Here is a 6,000-nt window from a genome sequence, read left to right on the forward strand (position 1 = left end):
GTCCTCTGTATTTGGTGTCAGGGGCAGGTGGGGTGGAATCGGGAGAGGGGACACAGCTGGCTTTCAGAGTGGTTGGGATCCAGGAGCCACGGGAGGTAGCAGGACATGCCCGTCAGGGGAAGATTGGCAGACTTTGGCCTGTAGGTATTGAGGAACCACCGAAGGTTGTATATGAGAGAACAGCCCGGTCCGAGCTGGGCTTCCAAAAGGGAGGATGGAAGCCAGGAGGCAAACGCCATTCGCTGTACGCTTATTGAGCCCAGCAGGTGCCTGAGGAATGTTCTGCAGGGTCTGGGACTCAAGGGTGGTGACCCCAGCCTCAGCTATGATGGAACAGCGTGGCCAAGTGGTTGGGAACTTAGACTCCAGCCTGATGGCCTGGGTTTTGGATGCCAGCTGCACCACTTGACAGCCGTGTGATCTTAGGCAAGTGACGGAATTACTCTGTGCCTCTGTTTCCTCACTTGTAACAGAGGGAATGATAGCCATCACTTCCCAGGGCACGGTGGGGTTTAAATGAGAACACAGAAAGCCTCAATAAGTACGAGTCCTCACTGTCTTTCTCACTAATGTATGACTTGCTGGACGGGAGGGATGGAGCCCCTACCTCTTGTCAGAGCCCAGCTCACAGGGGCACACATGGCTCTCCGGAGTTCACGGGGTCTTCTGCCTGAAGTTGAGGGGCCCTCCCTTGACACCTGCCTCGACACCTCCTCCTTCGACACCAAAGCTGTGGGTATTTCCTGAGTGAAGTGTGATCGCAATGAAAAACAATATCCCTGCAACAGCCTCTGCATAACGTGCCCACAGCTCTCTGTGACTTCCTGAGCAGGCTGTGTGCAGCCCCGGACCACGGGGAGGAGCGGGGGAAGAGAGCCATCCTTGGAAGGTGCCAGACACTGCCCCTCATCCCAGGGGAGACCCAGCAAGACCCCTTGCAGCCTCAGTTTCCCCATGTGGAAAGTGGGACATTGGAGCTGATTATTTTGAATGCCTCCAACATTCTGGAATCGAACAGGTGTAGGCTCGACTCTGGCTCTGTCTCATTCTGACTGCGGGGGCTCCTGAATGCACAGGTCAGGTCATTCCCATGGTCAGAGCTCACACTCCGGAGACAGACAAACTCAAATTCAAATTCCATCCAGGTGACCTTGGACAGGTTATATTTAGCTTCTTGAGGCAGCTCTGGGAGCAGTAAGGGTCGAATTACTAGCAACACGAACTGAGGCAATATATGAAGTATTAAGCACAGAACCGGTCACGTAGTAATATCTCAAAATTCTTTGACCCTCTTATTGAGAGCTGGGGGGGGGTGGTCTACATCCCCTCACCTTGAATCTGGGCTCTGTGGCCACTTGACCAATAGACTGTGGCCAGGGTGATGCTGTGCCCATTTCTGGGTCCAGATCATAGGAACCTGGCGGGTCCGATTTCCTGTGCTGGGGTGGCGTGTTCTGGGAACACGGGAGAAGCCTGCGGGGAGAAACCCGCAGCAACCCCCCCAGCCAGCCGCGCGGCGCCGGCAGGAACTGAGGTGGGCTTTCCTGCCAAGTCCAGGCCAAACTGCAGATCTGTGAGCGAAATCAATGACGGATGTTGTTTTAAGCCACTATGTTTTGAGGTGGTTTATGACATAGCAAGAGAGAACCAGAACAGTTAAGGTCAGTTACTAGCCATTCAACGTTTTTGAAAAAAGGGGCCCAGCGAGCTCATCTAAGCTCACGGTCACTGGGAAGGTAAGTGGCAAAGTATGCAAAGTGCCTTGGCATTGAGTAAATTCCCAACACACAACTCCACTGCCCCTTATGCAGAATCAGCTACGTAATCTGTGAGACCCAGGGAAAAAAGAAAAAGAAAAGGCAGGGCCGCTTGTTCAAAAATTCATAATTTCTCAGACAGCACAGCAGAGCAGAAAACCCAGCACGGGCCCTTCATAGCAGCAGCCCCGTTGGTCAGAACAAGCCGCGTGCTGTGAAGCTTGCTCCTACGATGTTCTCGTCTGTCTGACTGTGGGAACTACTTCAGCTCCTGCAAAGCAGCCTTATAAATAAGAACCCCACTCACTCACCACAGTTACTTTTAACACCGAATGAAAAACAAAAACAAAAAACGGAAGAATGAAAAGTCAGCACGGAATCTTTACTTGTTCACTCGGACGCAACAGTGATTTCCACCCACCCCACCCCCCGCCCTGTCTCCACTACCCAGCACCAAGCTGGGTCCTTGAGCAAACTGGTTTACCTCTGCAGGGCTCAGTTTTCCCATCTGTGAAATGGGGAGGCTTGTTCTTGACCGCTCTTCCAGGGCTCCCCGGGGGCGTGGGGCAGAGAGCGGGGTACAAGATGATGACTGAGGATGCACAAGACAATGCAGAGATCAGGCGGTTCTCTTGCAGACGCTGTCTGCACTGCCGGCCCTCCCAGCCTGGGTCTCCCCTGACCGCAGAATCAGGGAGAGCGGCTCCAAGAACAGAGGCTCTCACTGGGCTAGCCTCGTGTCCTTCCTGCCTCGCCAGGAGACTCAAAGCCACAGATGGCCTGCCGCTTGACCTCAGGCAGGTTACCCAGCCTCCTGCGACCATCGCTGCCTCCCCAGAAGAGGTGGAATAAACCCGACCTCCTTCCCCTCTCCCAGCTGTGGTGAGTTGGGAGGCGAAAGGAAACTTGTCCAGAGGGCACGGTGCCAGATGAAAGCTCTGATATAAACACCGCCCAACCACAGAGGCAGCCCGCAAACACAGGCAGGAGGGGGACTTCCCGGCTTTGTGACAGTAGGTCAGTTTGTCGGCCTCTCTGAGCCCCAGTCGGTAAAAGGGAGCGCTGATACTCAGCTTCTCAGCAATCGGTATGAAGCTCAAACAGAAAGAATGTAGAAAGGCTGGAGCTACCTGCAAGGCTCCTGAAATACCTACTCAGACTACCATGTGCTGAACAGGGAATGTGCCCAGAACCAGGCCGAGCCTTCGCCCGTGTTACCGCCAGGCCACACGACCACCTCGTAAGGTAGTGGTTGCGCCCATTTGCGGATTGGGAAACCGAAGGTGAAGGCACTTAAGGGCTTTGCTGGAGGCCCTACAGCTGCAACGGCTTGAGCAGGAGGGAAACCCTGATTGAACTGGGCCATTCCTTCCCCGACCAGCAAAGCCATGGCAAGGAAACAGAAGAGGGGCGCGTGCTTGCTGGCCAGCTGGGGAAGAAGTGCAGGCTGGGGTACGGGGAGACCCCATGCCCTACACCCAAACGTAAACAAGGGCTCCGGCCTCCCCCAGGAATTTTTGGTGTGGTTTTTACTCTCCTGGAAGACATCTAGAGAAAGAGGAACCCAGACTGATGGGCGCCCAGACTCCCGCCGTGACCTCATCCGTGGCGATACTCATCAGGAATGTCGTCATGGCTCTCTGTCCCGAGAACACCCAGCCCACCGCTTCCTGGCTCCCAGCAACCGCTGTCCTTGCCCAGGCTTCCCCCAGAAATAGGTTACAACAACCTTTGCTGCCTCTCCTGTGGCCCTTCATGCCTATTCCTGAAATAATACCAGGATGTTTATTGTTCTAATAGCAGAAAAACAGAAATAATGATGTTTTTACAATCAAGCCTAAGTGCCTGATGGCAGCCCAGCAGGCCCCTGTGACCTGGCCCGCTGGCTTCCCTGCTCACCTCCTGCTTCTCGCCGCCCTGCTCACTATGCTTCTCCCACTGTGCTGTGCTTCTGGAATCTTTTCCTCTTTTTAAATTTATTTTGAGAGAGAGAGAGAGAGTGTATGCAGGGCAGAGACAGGCAGAGAGCGAGCAAGAATCCCAAGCAGGCTGTGCACCATCAGCACAGAGCCCAATGCGAGACTCAAACTCACAAACTGCAAGATCGTGACCTGAGCTGAAATCAAGAGCTGGACGCTTAAGGGACGGAGCCGCCCAGATGTCCCTTGCTTCCTGAATCTCCAGGCCTTTCCCACCTCAGGGCCTTTGTAGTTGCTGTTCTCCTGACTTGCTGGAATGTTCTGCCACCAGGCTCCCAGAACCCCTCTCATCATGTCAACTCAAGTTGAGCTCAGAGGACGCCTCTTCAGAGACTTCCCCAGCCACCTGGCCAGAGTTGCCCCTCCGCTCCAGACTGTGCCACAGGTCCCCGATTGGGGCTTCTTATAGCACACAGTAGGGTTAATTCTGGAACAATCAGTTACGCAGTCTCCATCAGTTTTCATCCACTGGACACAGGACCCATGAGAGCAAGTCTGAGCGCTAGACAGACCTAGACCTTGCCAGGTCCCTCTGCAGCTAGACTTGGGCCTGGCTCACCACAGGTGTGAGCCTATGGAAGGGAGGGAGGGCAGGATGAAGAGGGGAGGGAAGCCACTCAAAAAATAGATCTTGAGGGGCTCCCAGGTGGCTCAGTCAGTTGGGCGTCCAACTTCAGCTCAGGTCATGATCTCACAGTTTGTGGGTTCGAGCCCCGCATCGGGCTCTGTGCTGACAGCTCAGAGCCTGGAGCCTGTTTCAGATTCTGTCTCCCTCTCTCTCTGACCCTCCCCTGCTCACGCTGTCTCCTTCTCTCTCTCTCTCAGAAATAAAACATTAAAAACTTAAAAAGAAAAAAAAAAAAGATCTTGAGCAGCAACACAGTGCAGCCTGGAAGGCACTAGAACCATGAGCAGGACGTCCCCTGCAGAAGGACCCAGAGCACATCGCAAATGACCATAGTTCCACACATCTAATAAACAGCCCAGTCCTATGACTCTGACGTGAGGGGTTCTCGGGGGCACCCCACAGAGCAAGAAGTCTATTCACTGTGGGGTTCCCAATGCAACCTGGCCCCAAGGGACACCAGGTCCCAGGAGAGCCTGAAAGCCCCGGTTAACCAACACCTTTTTGAAGATGACCTGTTTGTGGGTTGGAAGGAGCTGAATTCTGCCAGCCTAGGAAGGCTCGCTCTTGGCAAGCGGCAGCCAGGCCGCACCCACAACAGAAGTTTCCATGCAGCAAGCAAGACCCATATATCAGGTGGCGTCTAACGGAACCCCATGACCCGGCCGGATAGGGACTGATACCGTCACCTCGCAGACCAGGAAACAGCTTTAGGGAGATACAGGCACATAACCAACACTGCCCATGTGGTAAGTGGCAGAGCTGGGATTAGAACCCAAGTCTGACTGCAGGCCCCATCGCCACCTGCACACTGCTGCTGTTCTGTGCCCATGCCCCAAAGTGCAGGCCTCTCTGCCTGCATCTTGCTCTCTGCCCCTGGTGACCTGTGCTCCTCTGGCCCCGGGCATGGCCCCAGGGTGTGCACCCAGCATAGGGTGCTGGCCCAGGGCAAGGGGCCTGGGGAGGGTGTAGGAGCCTAAGGTGGGCTCTGCCAACTCCTCCTTGGGCCCACGGAGCGGACTTCAAAACTTTTAATATCCTCACTTTGGCCTTCAGTCAAGCCCTATTCCCCCACTTACACTTAGTCTCAGTCCCATAGGTGTTTTTAGAAAGAAAATTCTCCCTTCTCTCTCCACTTCCACCCTCCACTTCCCCCACTGTTAGCACAGATTTTCATTTCTGTTTAGCCCAACAGCCCAGTTCCTGGTGACTGGTCTTCAGGATCTCCCCACCCTGGGGAGGGGTGAGAGGAGACAGAGGCCTCTCGTTCCACTTTAGGGACTGGCCCTGGCCTTACAGATTCTCAGAACCTAAGACAGCCTGCAGGCTATGGGACTGCCTTGGGAAATGATAAATTTCCTTTGAGTGCAATAGCTTCCGTAGGACACATCACTTACCGTCACCCCCAGGATGCAACGGCTCAGGAAGAGGGATGTACGTGTGCACGGGACGGATCCTCACAGCTTACAAAGTGCTAGCCTGAGTAGGAGGGGCCTTGCCCGTCTGTCCACCTGGACATCAGGACAGACAGAAGTTGAGAAGTGGCCCCTGATCACTGGTCAGGACAGGGAAATTCACTGTGGCTCTCGGACCAGCCACACGGCAGGCAGACGCTGGTTAAACGGCTGGGTTGATGATC

The sequence above is a fragment of the Hyaena hyaena genome, unplaced genomic scaffold (genome assembly GCF_003009895.1).
Source record: "Hyaena hyaena isolate Hyena2069 unplaced genomic scaffold, ASM300989v1 scaffold_1283, whole genome shotgun sequence".
NCBI classification, from domain to species: domain Eukaryota; kingdom Metazoa; phylum Chordata; class Mammalia; order Carnivora; family Hyaenidae; genus Hyaena; species Hyaena hyaena.